Here is a 19,039-nt window from a genome sequence, read left to right on the forward strand (position 1 = left end):
ATTTAAAGTGAATAATTCTAAAGTATGAAAAATTTATTATGTAAAATAACATTCATGTCAGTATCATTTTATCATGATCAAAATAGTTAATCCCTAAAGTATTCACAAATAGGGTTGGTTCATTAAACTATGGCATGTATATGAAATCCTCAGCAATGTATCCAAAGCAAATATACCACGAGAATGAAAAATCTAATTGCAAGTGATCTTTATTATAGGCTGTTATACTGGAAAAGCAAGACCCCTGGAATTTAACCATCTATCAGCTTACAGTCTGTTCAATTCTTGTTGGAACCATCCCAGGAGGCTTATTCTCACTTTCCTGAATGACAGTTAAGTCTCGTTATCCACTTACAGTTTCTTAGATAGTTAAAAGTCCTACTGATGCTTCTGGTTAGAAAAATAAACAAAATAGCTGAGAAATTTATTCCCTCACTATGGTTGTTATAATAACCATATTCAAATTCAGTTTTCAACTCCCCAGTTTTTTCCTGTGATTAGCAGACCTGGTACTTCTTTTTTCCTCCTTTATTTTGCTTCTCCCACCATTCACATACTCCATTATAAAGAATGCAAAATAGTTTACCTGACTGCTATGTTTTAGAAAGCCAGAGGCAATCCTTGGGTGGGCAGTTTGCAGACCCTGTTATTCTCAGGTAGCTCTGACTTACACTTCTCTTGATAATCGGTGCAGCATCTTTTTTTAGCAAGTTGTCAGTAATTTTACTAACCTTTGAGGTAACTGCAAGTCTTTCTCATCTTGACATTCTTTAGATAATATTTAAGATACTCTTCTTATATCCTTTGTCTAACAGTAAAGTGACCTTTCCTCTCTGTTCAAAAGCACCGCCTTTCCTGTCCTATATTCCTCACGTTTTAGCTTGTATATACCCTTCAGCCCCCAGCTCCAGGCACTTGACAGCACACTCTTTGAAATTGCTTTGGTCACTTGAGATGCAGAGAGCAGCTCCACACGGGCAGGGGCGTGTCCTACTACATGATGCCTCTTTCCAAAAATCTGCTTCTCTTCTTTGAGTCTTCCTAAACTTTGGACAATTTATGTTCTGCAGGTTGTTTTGAACTCTATTTTGGAATATGAGAGCTATTATTTGAAGCTATTATTTGGACATTCTGATGAAATCAAGGGCAGAATAATCCCATTTTAGAACTTTGTACCAATTACATTGCTTATTATAACCACAAAAGTGAAGACATTCTACACATTTGACAACCAGAAGAAGTGGGTAAGTGAATTTACTCCCTAAATTGAATGCAGTGCAAGTTACTACAAAACAAATAATGGGTTACCATTTGGGGACATATATTAGTTACAGCATAAGGGACATAACAAATGATATAAACTTGCATGGATTCTACGAGTACAATTACATAAAAATGCATATTAAGGTACTGAGATTTTTAAAAATAATGTTTTATTTTTCATATGGCAATAGAAATTTTTATGTTAAAAACAGCTGCAAAAATAATTTATTTTTGATACTAATAATATTAATAATAACCTTTTTAGGGTTATTGCCTCAGGATTCATGAAAAGTTGTAAATCTACCATGAAAATAATATTATTTGGAGTTTCGTGTTGAAAATATGGGTATATTTTGCTTCTTCAAATATTTTCTAATTTTGTATATTTTTGACAGTGGTAATAAAGTGCTGAAACCAAGATGCCTTAGAATCAACAGACAGATAGCCCCAATGTATGAAGTGATGCTTATTAGTTTACATTCAATATTTGTTGAGTGAGATTATGGTTTTCTATTTTTATATTCATAAACCTTGTACAGTTACAAAGAGGAATTCAATAAATACATTAATAAATGTGTTAATTGGGGCTGGGGATTTAGCTCAGTGGCATAAGTGCCTGCCTTGCAAGCGTGTGGTCATGAGTTCGATCCTGGTACTGGTAAAAATACAAAAAAATAATGTGTTAATAAGTGAGTTAGATATTTGTAATGAATTCGGTATTATTTTTGTTTGAATTGCCTTTTTATGATCTTAATTCAAGCTATGTCACATCATGCAAATCTAATTAACTTACATGGTTTTAAACATCTGATATAGACAAATATCAGATAAAGCATTTGAGGTCATAGAAAAGTGATTAGTTAAAAACTATGTCTTCTAACAGCACCCAAACTTTTGTCCACTTATTTATTGTACTCCTGAGCTAGTGTCCAAAGAAGCTATTTCTCCTATACTTCCTTTATATGATTTTAAAGTAGATTTGTATTTGGGGATACCATTTTATGTATTAATTCAGGAATAAATGAAGTGCCAGGTATGTAGACTGCATAAACAGCTGATGTGAACGGATAAAATCAGGTACTGACTTATGACTTAGGATATCTGAAAGTTTTTCATGTTTTGATTTTGTTTCTTGATCAATTATTTGGCAGATTTTCCTTTGTATTGTTTCAAACAATCATGGTAGGACATTTAGTTTACACGAGTGGGAACACCCAAGGCTGTGCACACGTTCTATTTGGCTTTCACATCCTGGGTAGATAGAGATGTCTCCATTTTGAGGACAAAAACACACACACGGATCTGAGAGGTAACTTATTCATACTTACATGTTTAATGTTACACTCATAATTTAAACCTGATCTTGATTCTGAAAGCCTGTAAGTCAATGGAGCTGGCTTGCTCCCACTTGGGATAGGTTTTGATGTAGGACTCCACACAACCATTTGTCACCCAGGATGTTAAAAATATATCTACAAAACACAGTGATTAGATTACATGATTCCTCCTTTCTACTTTTCATATCCCATTTTCCATTTATATTTTATAATCAATGCAGTTTATTCATTTTTTATTTCAGATTTTGCAAAATAATATGTTTATTTTGAGATCCTAAAACACCAGAAGCCACATACAACTGTCAACTTTCAGAAAAACCAACTATCTATTGTAGCAATGTAACATTTAATTAATGGTGGTACATTCAGAATGCTTAGAAACAAATGCTGCTTGAAGGTTTAGTGAGCTGATTGGACTACAAGAGAGACAGTATCTGGTGCCAAGAATAGGCCTGGATTGGGAATTCAGCAGCGTTGACTTGTGACCTTTTTCAAGACATTTATTTGAAGTACATAAAGATAAATGAAGCAGACTGATCAAAGCACTACCCTTAAAACTTTTTGTAGCATGATTACTGCAAACTGTTCTTATGGGAGCATTCAGGGCCAGGTTTGTCATCTATATTTTATAATATCCAAGGGTTGGGAGACTTTTTTTTTTTAATTCTCACTTTTAGTCACATTAGAAGTGGTTAGAGTCAGAGAAATAGAAACCTACATCAAGTTGGAGGGAGACCTTTAAAGAGCATTTTTTTTTAATGCAAAGACACTGCTATATTGGATACAGAATTAACAGTATAATTAGAATAAATCAAAATGTTCTTGACTCAGTTTCATTTTTACAAAATGTTAATTGCATGTTGCTTTATATTCTGTCTGTATGATGGAATTTCTTAATTAGATGATGAGTTTTAGTTTGAAGGTCCAACTTCAAGGTAATTAAAACATTGAATAATTAACCATATTTCCTAAAACATACATTTCGTAGCCCCCTTGCCATGTCTTACCTCTTTTAATGAACATATGACTTTTAATTTATTCTTCTTCATGAAAGAACAGTGCAGGAGACTGTTGTTGGGGCTGCTAGTATAATAAAAACAGATTTTAATTTGGACAGTCACGCTCCTAGTGTATGGAATGTGCTGCATCCATCCAAGAGAGAAGCTTACCGTGGTCATTTAAAATTCCTGCCTCTGTCTGCCAGCCTGAGCCTGGGCAACAGCAGCACTGATTCATGCCAAGAAACAACGTGTCATTTAGTTGTTGGCGTATTTCTCATAGGACTTTTGGAAGTTATAGATCCTGGAAGCAAATACCCTAGACTTATGACTGAATACCAGTTTTTGTGAATTGCAGGCAAAGGTTATTTTGAGGGGAAAGGAAAAGGGAAAAAAAGAAGATGAATATGAAGCAAGTGACTCCAAGATAAAAGAGAACAACTTAGATTGCAAGAGTAGATAGCAAAAAAGGAAGCAAGAAATGTTATGGACACTTATGAAATCAAATGGGCGGAGGTGGAGCCTTTGGCTGTGTAGTCTTTGAGCGTGGAAGGGAGGGAAGATGATTCAATTGTGACGATGGATAACAGAAGATGAAACTTTCTCTCAGTTTCTCAAAGTCTCCGCAGTGTTCTGTCCTCATATATTTGGCCTTAGTTTCCTTCTGGTCCAGCAGCAACTGGGGCAGCCTTGTTTGGAACCTGAACCTTCTGGAATGAGTGGGATGGAGAACACTAATGCCCCCATCCACAGTGCCCTGGCTGCAGGGTGTTATGATGCAGTGGAGCGCACTAATCCCCACTTTGCAGCTTTTATTCAAGACAAGTCAGCTTATACTGCACAGGCTGCTTCTTCATTTGTAAGATCAAGCAAGATGAAGCAAGCATCTTACAAAGCAAGATTTGTAAGATGAAGATGATGACAAATTCCAAGTAGTAGCAAGAATGAAATAATATATTTTATGATAATGACAAATACATATAAAATATATAATAGTATATTTTATGATAAATACACTATCATACTAGAGTCACCTATACTTTTCTCAGGATGTGTTTTTCATCTTAAAGACAATACCTTTGTGTACACTCAACATGACCTTTATTTCTCTTCTTCTTCTTCTTCTTCTTCTTCTTCTCCTTCTCCTCCTCCTCCTCCTCCTCCTCCTCCTCCTCCTCCTCCTCCTCCTCCTCCTCCTTCGTCTTGTTCTTCTTGTCAGTCAAGGGGTTAAGGCCTCATTCATTGTCTATTTTTCAAAAATCACAAAACACTTTCTCAGTTTCTTTTCTTTCATTGCTGGGAAAAAACATCCAAAACCCAAAATGAAGTAAGGAAAAGTTTATTTAGCTTATAGTTCGTGGAGGTTTCAATCCATAATCGGCTGGCTCAAGGCAGGGTGGCATGGCACAGGGGCAACACTTCAAGGCAGCCGCCAGAGCAAGGGCAGCCAACGCAAAAGGAACCAAAACAAACTCTTTCCTCACTTCTACTGTTGCAGGCTCCCTCAGCCGAGGTGTAGAGCTGACAAAATCTTTGCCCTCCTTTGCACAGAATGAGGATATTTACAAAGCAAGAACCCTGACTCTGGCTGAGTCTCTCTTAAAATTTGTAAACTGCTTAAGTTGGCACAATGTATCAATCATAACAAATACTTTGCATTTCTTTACCCCTTTCTGACTCACATGCTGCTGTCACTTACTTTAATTTGTCTTTATTTTTTTGGTATACAAATGTTCAGAACAATCTTATTTATAATATTTTAAAACTATAAACAATTTAAATATCTCTCTCTTAGGGAGTAGAAAAATATACCTCCTATATTCTAACAATAGAATACTATATAATAGTAAAAAAGGAATGATCTACTCATATTTTTAAAATATGGATAAATCAAGAATATTATTTCAAAGAAACAAAAGACTACATAACATGATTAATATATGTGAAAATCTGGGGAGAAAAAGAAGGCTAGAGGACAGAGCTCTGACTGTCATTAGCAGGAGAGAATTTTTCAAAGTATAGGAACTTCTCTGTGTTTGATCATATGCTAAAAATAATCAAATTATAAGATTACATATAAAACATAATTAAGTTTTAAGTAGGTAATGTTTAAATTTTTCACACTTTTACCGGCTTTGATTTAATTTTCTTTTTGTATCCCTATTGTTCCAACTAGGATAACTCTACTCTTGTTAGAAAAATTACTTTTATGGTGATATCAATTATATTTTTCTAAAAATATCTTCATTATGTCTTCATTTCCATTAAAAAATTGGCATAGCTTGTGTCTAGCTATCGCCCCCAAGCTGCATGCAATCATAGGTGGGTCTTTCCAGAGGTGGTGTCACCTAAAGGGTGTGATGCTGAGTTGAATCAAAGCGGGATCTAAGATTAAGGATCTCTAACCCGGGTGTGAGAGAATAAAAGGGACAGAAAGGGTTGCTTTCCTGCCTGTTGTTCCTGCTTTTGCTGTCTCCTGCCTTCTGTCTTCCACATCATGAACTTGCTCTTCTCCTGTGTGATGTCCCTCTACATGCCACCCCGCCTCGGAGCCAGCCCATCATGGACTGAAACCTTTACAAACTATGAAATATAATAAACTTTTCCTCCTTAAACTTTAAGTGTTATTTCTTCAACTTTAAGTGTTATTTCTTAGCAATGAGAAAAGTAGCTGGCACAGATTTTGGTACTGGGAGTAGGGCCATTGCTGTGACTGTACATGACCATATGGTCAGAAACCTGTGAAACTGTTTCATGGGAAGAGTTTGGAATGGTTTAGAGACAGCAGCTAAAGAAGCAGCCCTGAATTGTCTTAAGCTGTAATTGAAAAGAGATTTTGGTCAGTGCTCAGAAGGGCGGAGTGCTGACAGAAATGCTGATGGTAAGGACCAGGCTCAGGAAGTTTTTTCTTCTGCAAAGGATGACAGTGACTGTTGGACTCCAGACAGTGTGTGCTATTCCTGGACAGAAAGTTTGCCTGGATTTTGCTCATATTCAGGGACTTGGCCTGAGCCTGAAACTAAGGGAGGCAGACTGATTAATCAGGCAGAAGAAATTTCAAGGTAGTCTAATGTTGAAAGCATGGCATGGCTACTGTGGGGGATTTTAGCCAGGTCTATGTTTATCATCACTAGCAAAGAAGGCAGCAGAATGATTTAAAAATGTGACTTTGCCTGAAAAAGAAGCACCAATAAAGCTGTGGATTGAAAGGTAGAATAGAGGAGAATTTGGTTGCTGAGAAAGAACAGGACAATGGAAAATGTGGCCAAAGGACTTTGCAAGAAACACCTGAGATCCAGTGTCTTGAGATTTCAAAGCCAGCAAAATTTGTTTTGCAAAGTTAGCGGTGTTTCAGAATAGCAGTGGCTTAGAAAATTGGTTTCTTTGGAGTGGGTTAAGAGTATTCAGCAATCCACACTCTTAGCCTTTATTGCTGAGAAAAGGAAGCCTGGATATTGCTCAAGCAGGCAGTAGACTTTGGTGACATCCATGTGATACAGATTTTAGGCCCACGTAAGATGCAAGAATTTTGGAGTTGGGAAGGCTTCTGTTCAGATTTCAGAAGAAATCCTGGAAGACCAGAAAGTGTGTCCCTGAGAAGGCAATCTGTGAAACTGCTAGTGAAAGCCCAAAGATGCAGTGCAGGTCCCAGAAAATTGAAGAAAATGGAAACCAGAAACATGAATTGTCTGAGGAAGGCTGCAAGGAATGAACAAAACTGATAGAAGTTGGAAGACCTGGAGAAGTGCAGCCAGAAGCAATGGCATAGGCACATTTGTACCTTTTGGAACTGTACTATTTATCCTGTACCATGGATGTTAGAAGTATTTAACTTTTTGTTCATTTGTACAATGTTTCACAGCTAAGATTTTGCTTTAAATTCCAGAGGAGTCTTAGAACTTGGACTTTTCAACAGTGCTGAAACTATTAGGACTTTGTCAATTCTTAAAGCTAGACTAAATGCCTTTTGCACAAAGGTATGTGCTTAAGTCTTTGTGGGGTCAGAGATAGAATGCTATGATTTGTATTTAGATGCCTTCCCAAAGCCTCATATGGTCATACATAGGGCTCTTTGGAGGTGGATGTATGTAGAATGTGTGATCCAAGAATCAAAGATGTGAGGCGGAGATTGATTCATAGTAAAATGCTAGGATTAAGGGTGCCCCATTCTGGGTGTTACCCACCCTGTGGGAAGTTGGAATGGACTGAGTATAAGAGACAGAAAGAGGACTCCTGTTGTCACTTGCTACTTTCTACATTTGCTGTGCTCTCTCTTCTGCCTCTCATGCCATGGATTTTTTTTCTTCTCTGTGATGTCCCTCTGCCAGTCCATCTTGCCTTGTAACCAACTGATTATGTATGAAACCTGTACATACTGAGCTACAGCAATCCTTCTCCCTTAGCTTTGGGTGTCAGGTATTCTTTTTCTCAGCAACTAGAAAAGTAACCAACACAAAATTTTTTGCTGTGTATGGATTTATGAGTCTTTTCTTAGAACTTTGAAAATATTACCTCAATTTTTCCAACCTTTTTTACTTTCATTGAGAATCTTTTTTCAGTTTATATGGTACTTTGTACGCAATGTGTTTAATTGTTTGTGCTTTCAACATTTCCATGTATGGTTTCCTCAAAAATTTTTAATGTACAATGTCTTTGTGTGGAATTTATTGGAATTCTAGTATCCATGATGTATGATTTTTATTAGTTCTGGAATTTTTTTTAATTTTAAAGAAAATAAAATCAAGGAAAATAAAACAAAACCAATCAAGATAAACTATTATAAGTAATATAGGACTTCAAAAGCTTACGGAGTCAGCAATAGTTACAGTCATGCCTCTTCTTGTCTTCAAAATAGCTGCAGATACCTTCAGACGTAGTAAACATTGAACAGAACAGAATAGAAGAGAAACAATAAAAGCAAAACAATAATGCAATAAAAGACTTCAATATAAGCTAACAGCAGATCCAAAATGACTACCATAATATGTACTGCTATCTTTTAAATAGTTGCTCATGCCATCAGATTGAGCATAATCAAACAAGAGAATAAAACTCAACCCAAGAAAACAATGCAAGTGACATGGTTTCCAGGCAGGAATCACCACCTGCTGAGGCCCAGTTCTCTCCCCTTGCAGTCCCAGAATGGTGCTGACTCACAGAGAGAGTCTTGGCTCTGGCTGTCCCCACTCCAGCAGTGGCCCACACATGACACTGGTCCAGGCAGGACCACCTCCTTGGAGGCCTGGTTCTCCCCCCACCCCACCCCCACTTGCAGTCTGCAAATGTGGAATTTTTCAGTCATCCATTTCTCAAATAATGTCCATCTCTTTCTATCCCCTTAGGCTATAATTTCATATTTCCTTTAACTTGCCTGGTAGCATAATCAGAGTTAACATTTTCTCACTGTTATTTGTATTCATTGACTCTACAACATATAATTTCATAATAACATGCCATAGACTGGCTAGCATAAAAAATGGTAATGTATTTGCCACTGTTTTAGAGTTTGGAAAGCCCCAAAATCTGAGTGCCAACAAATGTGGGTTTTGATAAGGACCCTCTATCTTATTTGCAGCCAGTCACCTTTAAGCCTTATAAAGACTCCAGGGCTATATTGAGGCCTCCATCTTTATAAGCTAATTATTTCTCAAAATCCCCACTCCCTAATACCATCACACAGAAGTTACGGTGTTAATGTATCACTTTGCTAAAGAATATTATTTAGTTCATAGCACACACTTAATATCACTATTTATTTCCCATGTCTTAACCTTTTTCTAAGATACTGATTTCTTTATGCTTTCAGGTTTGTTCTTGTTTAATAAATTTAAAGGTTTTACTCTGCTTCTGATTTACTTTAAGTTCTCTGTAGAATTTAGCAATATTTATCATATTTCACCTTAAAATGTCTTTCTTTCCTGATATTAAGACAAAATTTAAATTTTAATACATTTTCCACGTTCTGATAATTCTTTTTCCACTTCACTTTCCATCTGAATGATACAAAAGTTCCCTAAAATTTCATTCACAAACTATTGTGCATCGTCTCTCCCTCAGAGATGCCATTTCTGGCCCATCCCTAATTATGACACCTGTATTCGGGGCTGATGGTCAGTGGCTGGGCACTGCTATCGTAACAGCATGAGCCGCTGGCCACTGCAGGCAGCCTTGCCTGTGCTGTGCTGTATGGTTGCTTTGATAGGCTTGAATATCACTCCTGTTTATTACCTCTAACTTCTACTTCTTCTCAAATTCTATTTTCATGTTTTCACTATCATGGGGTGTGTCATTTGATTTGCTTTAGATATCCTTTTTGCTTAGATGAGTCATCTTTTTATGCATATTATTTTATATTTTTTGTTTGTTTGTTTCACTATGTAGTGAAGCTGGTCTTGAACTCACTATTTAGCTTAGGCTGGTCTTTAACTTCCAATGTTCTTGCCTCAACCTCTTCAGTACTGGAATTACAGCCTCTACTGCCACTCCGACCCCTATTATGTGGAATATTCTTATTTCAGCTGTCTTCCAAATGATGGCTTTGCAGGCTAAAATCTTCCCAGTTAACAGTAACTTTATATTTATTTTTGTTTTTAGTCAATATGTAATAATTTAACGTATTTATGGCATCACTGCTTGGCTTGCCTACAGCTAAAATCACTGTCTCCATCTCTAATCTTACCTCAGAGTTTCTAATAATCTTCATGCTTTATTCCTATGAAACAGATGAAGAATAACACTTAAGTTTTCTCACTGAAGCATGAAGAATAAGGAAACACGTTAGATACTATCTTTTCTTTTTTATTAATTAAATCTGACAATTCTTAGTTTTCTTTTTGTATCTTCTCTTATTTCCTTTCTTTCCACTTCTGTTAACACACCTGAGTCCAAGTACAATGGAGCGTGTGAAGTTCTAACTGCTTTCAATCTTTCCACCCAGTGTGTCATATTAATGTCAAAACAGCACCTCTTTATAAGTGTTTCCTGTTCACAAACTTCCTTGTAGCATAGAGAAGTGTTCCTCAAATTATCTGTTGAGGACCAGTTTTGTTTATGATTTCCAGTTTTTAAAAAAAAATTTCTAGTTTTCATGGAATAATAAAAAAATTTAAAATAAAACATATAAATTTTTTACTTATATGATTGTGACAGATAAAAATTACAATGCTGTGGTTTTTAGGATGCTGTATCAATTTGAAAGCCTTTGAAATCCTCCCAGGAGGTGACTAAAGTACACTTCTGAGTGTGTCTGGATCGATCACAAAAGAATGGCCTTCCAGCCTCGATCTGGCCCCTTGTTCAGCCTGCTCTGGCTCTGTTGTCACTCTGGTCCCCTGCAGTATTAACTAAGCAAAATTACATGCTACAAACATGGAATGACTGACCACAAAAGCTTTAGGTAGTGCGTGGAGCCAGCCCAAAAGAAAGGTCATGTGGGCTACAACTACCAAAGCCATGAGGTGGAACTGCCAGAGTCTCTAAAACTCACATCTTACCATCATTTGGTCCAGATACCAGAGAGGAGTTAGAGGACTTAATGTCGACCCTTCTGGGTTTTGGTCCTGTTTTTGTCTGTGTTTTTTTCTGCTCCTTTCTTCCTCCATTTTAGAATAAGAATTATTACTTTGTGCCATTGTATCTTTGGATTATGTAACTTTTTTCTTTTCTTTTTCTTTTTTTTTAAACAGAGGTTAACAGCTAAGAGTTTGCCTTGAGTCTCATAAGAAGTTTTCAATTTTACATTTGTAAGACGCTGGAACTGTTGAGGCTTTGAGGAAGAAATACAGATATTTCTGATTGCACAAAGGATAGTTGTGTTATGTTAGGTAGAATTACAAACTTGGTATTTTCTTTATTTGAAAGCTGAGTATGACATATATATATTTCTTTGTTTTTGGAACCAGGGATGTAACCCATAACTTTGCACTTGCCAGGCAGGCGCTTATGCCGTTGAACTAAATCCCTGGCTGGAGTATGATTTAGAGAGATGGGTTTAGGTCTGAAATTCACAAGGGCTGACAGGTGGTATTTAGGGTGGGGTGTAAATTTGAATGGCTTTGGGATTCACTTTGGGGAATCAATGGAGCACTCCTCTGGGTATGTGTGGTGGGTAATGAAGATGTCCCCTTGGGATTTCTGAATGGTCCCTTGCCTCTTCCTCTTTGGCATTGTTTTCCTGTTCTGCTTCCTGGCCCTCATAGACCAGTACTTTTGCTTTGTCATGTCATCTGTCACAGTGTTCCTGTCTTGGAGCCATCAAATCATTGATTGACCCCCCCCCCCAAACTTGAGCTACATTAAATATCCTCCTTCAAGATATATGTCAGGTATTGTGTTCCATCCACAGGAAAGTTGACTTATAAGGGTAATAAATTGCCATACATTATTTACAGCTTCACAGAATCTCATCATAGACACTAATAGCTAGGAGACTGACTTGCACAGTCTGCAGATCTGGTGGTGAGTGGACCACACTTCCATCATCCTGACATTGACTGTTTATGGTGCCTGTAGTGCAGAATCAATAGAAGAACTCTGAAATATGCAGATGTCCATGCTCTAAGATCTAATGAATAATCTCTGGGAATGTTGCCAGGGCATGGGCACTTCAAAAAGCTGCAAAATTGATTCTGGTACTCAGCCAGGACTGAATACTATTGGCTTTGGAGAAAAGTACAAACTTACAACTCTCTATAATCTAGCTCCTGTCCATACTTTACATATTATTGGCATCACTTTCACATAACCCATGTTTTAATCAGCGCAGACACTGGGCTGTTCTGATGATTTGTGGTTTTTCTGTCTTACACTTTAATTCCTTCAGTCTTGAATGTTTTGCCCAACATCTCATCCTATCCATTGTAGTCTGTTCTTCCAGTGCCCACATATTGAAATTCCTTGTTAAACCATAATATTTAATTGTGAACAGCAATTTTTCCTTCATCTAATTCCTTAGTACTCTGCTACTAGTCTTACGATACATAGTATATTTAGATCTGATTATAGACACATTGATATATATATATATATATATATATATATATATATATCCCAATATGAATTCAGATTTCACATCATCCTATGTAACCTCAAATTAGTCAAATATTGTTTTCCAAACACTGAAAATAAAACTCTAATCTTAATTGCAAGGTAGCTTTTATAAACAAATGAGACAATATCTAGTAAAACAATATCAATAAATTATTATCTCCTTTGTAAGATTATAGCCATTTTTGAAGTAAAAATATGAAATATAGATGTTTATGTTTCTGTATACCCACCAAGGTATTTGAAACAGCCAGAATTTAGTGCATAATTTCCACCTGCATAAGGGGACACTTTCCATGGCAGAATTCAAAGGTGGTCCCAATAGGCATTCTGCCTCAAATCACCTCCAGCAGCTCATCTGATGATGCCTCATTTCAGTATTACAGCTTCTCTCAATTTGATTGACATTGATTATGTTGTCAATGATAATTCATAAAGTTATTTTTAATTATTCCTTTCCATAAGCATCTCCATCAAAGTACATTCTTCCCTGATGAAAGGTTCCCAGGGACACTTGAATATATAGAAAATTTACTGGGAAAAAGAAGAATGGTTTTGAGAATTTCAAAGTTAAACTTAATCCTTCTCAGCTTTGTTTTTGTGAAGTAAACCTGAGTTGCAATTCATGATAGTTAATCTTTGTTGATGTCTTACTACATATTAGATACTTTGGTTATCATTTACTTTAAAATGATTATTAGTTCATGTTAATAATTTGCTATGTAATAGACAAAAATACTTAGCACTTTATATTAATTATATTCTTAATCTTTAAAACTCGGTTATGCTTGCTACATTTGGACTCATTTTAAGAATGATAGGAGAAAATCCTGTAAGGGATTGCATCAAAAGCATCACAAAATCTCTTTAGGATGAACAGAGAATTGGCAGAAAAAGAGTACAGCATTGAGAAGGTGGATTATTCCATACCGAGGCAGACCCTGTGAATGCTTAGAAGTGAATGGAATAAAAACTCAGGAAATACATTAGAGAGTACGGCTGGAGAGTATAGCAACATATAAGTAGGGACCATGGAAAATTCAAAGCCAAATGTTATTTTAGGATTTATTAACACTGTAATCGAGGAAAATGGAAGTCATTAATATCATTTGATTTTGAATTAGGACTTCTGAACCAAGCGTGTACAAATGCACATTTAGTTCTTATTTTAGAGACAGTGGAGCCCAGAACTTCTCCCATGCCTTTTATATTAACAGCTGAAACTGAATACTTGTTTATTTTCCAGGGAGGAGGTAAAGCGAGGGCTTCCATACCTTTTGATGTTTTTATTTACATCAAGAATCATTCAGTAAGAAACATGTTAATGCTTCACAAAAGCTGATACTAAAAGTTTGATGATAAAGATCCCTGACATGTCTATGAAACTTGCCTTAGTGAAATTCATTCTGGAACACAATTATTGCTTTAATTATTAAAATGAATGGAACTATAATAATGGCAGTTTGAACTCATTCTAACTGTGCTTTCTTTCTTAGTCTAATCAACTAGTGATTTGTTTCTCTGGGGCCCTGCAGCTCTGAGCTCTTAATGCCTGGAAGGGGTAGGAACAAGTTGCTGGGACTATTGAGATTGCTGGTCTCTTCTTTTAAAGCCAAGAGGAAATATACGTGTACAGTAGGGGGTGAGGAGTGTTGAGACAGATGGAGAGATGGAAGGAATGAGATAGAAAAGGGAAGAAGAACAAAAGGAAGAAAAGAAAGACTAGATATCCTGGGGAGACTAATGACTAACTTAAATTGAAGTGGATGAGAAAAGTAGCCAGCTGATCCTGAGATGGTAGATGGCTGCAAGTCTTAGCAAGAGAACTAAAGAACAGGTTGTAGGTTCAACATGTTAGTAAAACACACACTATTCGTCAGTCCATGTCTGACACTTCACTTATACGATGCAATCCAATTCCATCCATTTTGCAGCAGATGACAGGATTTTGTTCTTCTTTCTGGAGGCTAAAACATATTCAAATGTAGAATAGTTATTTCTAGCACATTGGAAGGATATGGGGAAAAGGTTGGATAATGGATACCAAAATAAAGTTTAATAGAAAAAAATAAGTGTTGGTGTTTCATGGCACAGTGGGATGAATATAGTCCTAACTGCTGCTAGGTATTTGCTGAGACTCTGTAGGAGAGCAGCTTGAAGCTTCCGAATATAATGAAATGGAAAAGAAAGGGAATCACAGAACTTTTGCCACACAGTGGCCCTAATTTAGAACATCACTGCACAGCAAAATCAGAAAATAGTGAGGATAAAGAAATAGCTCATAAATTTAAGTTTATCTTAGGTAAATAAAAGCAAGGTTGATGAATTATATTCACAACACTCTAAAACAAAAACTTTAGAAAATAATAGCGTAACCACCATAAGAAAGATAAAAAATTAGAAAAAATCCAGTGTTTATTATATGATGAGAAAGAGATAAATTTTTGTAAATTTAAGTAACCAATGAGGACAGAATAGAGAGAGTATGAACCTGAAGACAAAAACAACAGCTATCATACTAAAAGTAGGTGATGTCACATTTAAATCAGAGAGAGAAAAGGCTGTCACATTGTGCAAAGGAAATAATGGGAGTAGAAGAGTCTAAAGAGAGAAGAATAAAGGAGAAACAGAAATAAGGTATAGCTTAATAGATATTATACTGGTTCAAACTCAGCGTAAACTTTCTAATTGAAAGATTGTGACTTTCTGGCTTAGAAGAATTAGTATATTTTTTGGAAGAAACAAGCTCAGAACAACTGAGGATAGAGAAGTATATCTATCAAAGATGAATAAAAGAAAACAGTGTTTTCTTGTAAGATTAAATAAATGCTATTAGACAGGCATCGAAGGGTTCGGTGGAACTGGACTGAGTCAGAGACCTCGCAGCTGTAGGACAGGTTAGCAGCAAACGACAGAGACTCGTGTTAAGTCCAAATCCAGGTGCAAAGCCATCTGCAGGGGCAGAATTGCAGCTCACATGGACCTGAAAAAGCAGCATGGACTGCTGGCAGCAGTCTTGTGGGTTTAAAGGAAGAGCTCTGAGAAATAAACCTCGAGATTCATTTGTCTACTGAGTATCAGGGAATCTGAAGGGAGCTCGGAATTGCTCTGAGATGATCATATACAGAAAAGCTAATAATACCTTTAGCAACTGGAGAGTAGAGATTAATATAGTAGCTAGTCATGTGCATGTAGACTAATTTATACACATATACATATGGAGAGATGACTAGTCCTGGATAAAAAAGAAACTGAAAGGGAAATACAAAGGTAAAAGCAATAGTCAAAAGGAGAAAGAGAAAAATGGAGGGAGGAGGAAGAAAACAGAGCAGAATAGACTACAGGCAATCAAATATATGAAGAATAAAAAAGGACAAAAATCTAGTGCTGTTCTATTACAATTATGTTACTATATAAAAATAATTCTCTGATTTATACTGTCAACTATTTTGTCTCATATTTTATCATAAAGATTTGAGACTTTATTAACTTATTTAATGGTGGGAATGAGATGATTTCAGTCACCATTGTAAACAAAAATAGGAATTTTTATTAGACTAACCAAACTGCCAATCCCAAGCTTCCTCTCTGGAGTCGGCTGAAGCATAGCAATACAGACCACTGATCCTCAGGGTTACCTTCCTGCCACCAATGCTGGCAGTTCCAGAGTAAATAGTACATTTGAGGGCACATTGCCATTCAGGGTGCAGACACCCGGACAGACTCCGTCTCATTTCATAATGGCACTTGTACCTGATAGTTCAGATTGACCAAAACCTCTTTAAAATCTTCTTTTATAAGAAGAAGAACAAGGAAAAGCAGATGTGAATTTGGCTCTACAAAAGTGTTCATCCAAGAAGTCATTTACAGCGTGTAACTTCTGTCCTCATTATGAGAAAAGTGCACCTGGATGCTGTCGGCAAAGATCAGTCTAAATGACAGTGTGTGAGGGAGCACAGGAGGTTGGCCACGTAGAAATGAAGGTCTCATTTCCTACCATTTTTATTATTCTCACAATTTTTTAAAAAAAGATTTCATTTGGTGTGTGGAAAAGATACAAATCTCTACCTGCTACTTTGTAACTAACATCAAAGAAAGAATAAACCTTCTCTTGATCTATTTTTATCATTGTCTTTATTTTAACTAAATTTTCCTATTGGTAAGTTCAAAACAGTATCTCTGGAATAATTAATTGTAATATCAAGATTAATTAATATTTAATTTACTGTATAATATAGCACTAGAAAATTAGATTCCTCACTTGGAAAAAAAGCTGAAAGTGAATTTAATTTTTAATGGTTTTAATTTTTCATAAGAGATACTTCAGAAGGCTACCTCATGCATAGAGGTAGACCTTAAGTGTGGTATTTAATAAAGGCAAATAACTTCAGGAAAGAGGCTCATCAGTAATGCATTGTTGGGCTCTGCCCTTTTTAAAATGAGTTAATGACTTTTGCTTCATGACCCATTTCTAACAGTGGCTTGGTCTTTTCAAAGAGGACACCACTGTCATAGTTCAGCAATATTACCCAGTGCTACTATTGTGGCACGTTAAGTGCAAGTGTATAAGACTTAAATGTTAAACATCTCACAGAATAAAAGGACACCAACTTGTTAAATAGAGAAACTATTGCAGACAATGGATTGCAAAGACACTTGGCAAGAATATATCTTCATCAAATTTTGTTTTAAAACTTAGCTACAGTAGCTGAGTTATGGATTATGAAATGTATGTTTTATGCAACTCAAATATCATCTCATTTTGATTTTATGTCACAATGTACAGGTATTTTGTATGTGTGTGTTACTGTCTCTCACTCTGAAATAGCTATTTTGCCTTATCTGATTTTGAAGTTTGGTTGTGAAATGTCACAGAAGTTCTATGATTATTTTTCATTGTGATTATAAAATATTCCTTATGATCCAGACTTTAAATCAAGGAGATAAGATCATTTATTTCACTTTATAAATTTGTCATTTAGATCTGAGAGACCAAATCTTCTAAAACATGCAGAAATCTCAGAAACAAAATCCTTCATTGTCTAGCTTTTTCATTGAAATAGATTTGAGTTATTTAACATTTATGATGGCAGAGTTTGCATTATGAAAAAATTATATTTTATCTTTCTATCAAGTAAAGACAGCCATATCAGTTAAGCCTTGTCATTTAGTGTTACCTTTAAAATGTGCTACACTAGTGTGGATCGACATGGAACACTATGGAATTGTTGAAGCAGCTTTAATTTTTCCATAGAAGATTAATACGTACGCAAAGTACAGAACAATTTCAGGAACAAATATGTGATCATTCATCATACGGAATTTATGGAAATGATTTTCATAGGTGGATGTTAATCAAAAATGACTATGCAGAAAGCATTTATGGGCTTAGAAAGTCTTCACTTTTCATCTTCCACACTCATTCTTAATGGTTAATCATTCACAGCCATCTCAGGTTGTACAAAGATGATTTCAGTGAGCCATGCCATTGGGTATTTGATCAGGATTTCATTAAATCTGTATAAAAGTTTTGAAAGTATGGCCATTTTCACTACATTGATTCTTTCTACTCAACAAGCAGGAGTATCATTTCGTTTTCTGATATCATTTTCAATCTCCTTTTTCAGAGTACTCTAGTTTTCAACGTGAAGGTCTTTTAATTCCTTTGTTAGATTAATTCCTAGGTATTTAACTTTTTGGATGCTATTATGAAGAGTGTACTTTCTTATCTCTTAATGAGTTTGTTATTTGTGTACAGGGATTCTATTGACTTTTGGGGGGGTACCAAGGATCGAACTCCTGACATTAGTGCTTTCCAGGCAAGTGCTTTAGCTGTTGAGCTAAAGCCCCAGCTATGGTATTCATTTTTGAGTGTTGACTTTGTATTCAGCTGTGCTACTGAATTTGTGCTACTGAATCTAGAAACCTTTGGTGGAGTTTCTGGGGTCTCTGGGAAGAGAATCATGCCATCTGCAAATAACAATTTAACTTCTTTTCCTATCCTTATTCCTTTTATTTCTTTCACTTGTCTAATTGCTCTGGCTCATATTTCCAGAACTATATTGAATAAGACTCATGACAGTGGATAGCATATCTCACAGGACTAGAAAAACAACCCTAAAAATCTTTGGAGCCAGAAAAGCCCTAGAGTAGCAAAAACAATTGTGGACAAAAAAGGAGAGGCATGGGACATAATAATTCTTGATTTAAAATTATACTACAAAGCTACTATGATAAAAACAGTATAGTGCTGGCTAAAAAATATATCCAAGGATCAATGGAACAGAAAGATGCAAAAACAACTCCAAGCATACAATTTTTGACAAAGGAACTAACACCTTCCATGAAATAAATATATTCTTTTTAATAATAGTGCTGAGAAACTGGTTTTCCACA

This window comes from Cavia porcellus, unplaced genomic scaffold (assembly GCF_034190915.1).
Source record: "Cavia porcellus strain 051 isolate PalLab524CR breed Dunkin Hartley unplaced genomic scaffold, mCavPor4.1 scaffold_24, whole genome shotgun sequence".
Lineage (NCBI taxonomy): Eukaryota > Metazoa > Chordata > Mammalia > Rodentia > Caviidae > Cavia > Cavia porcellus.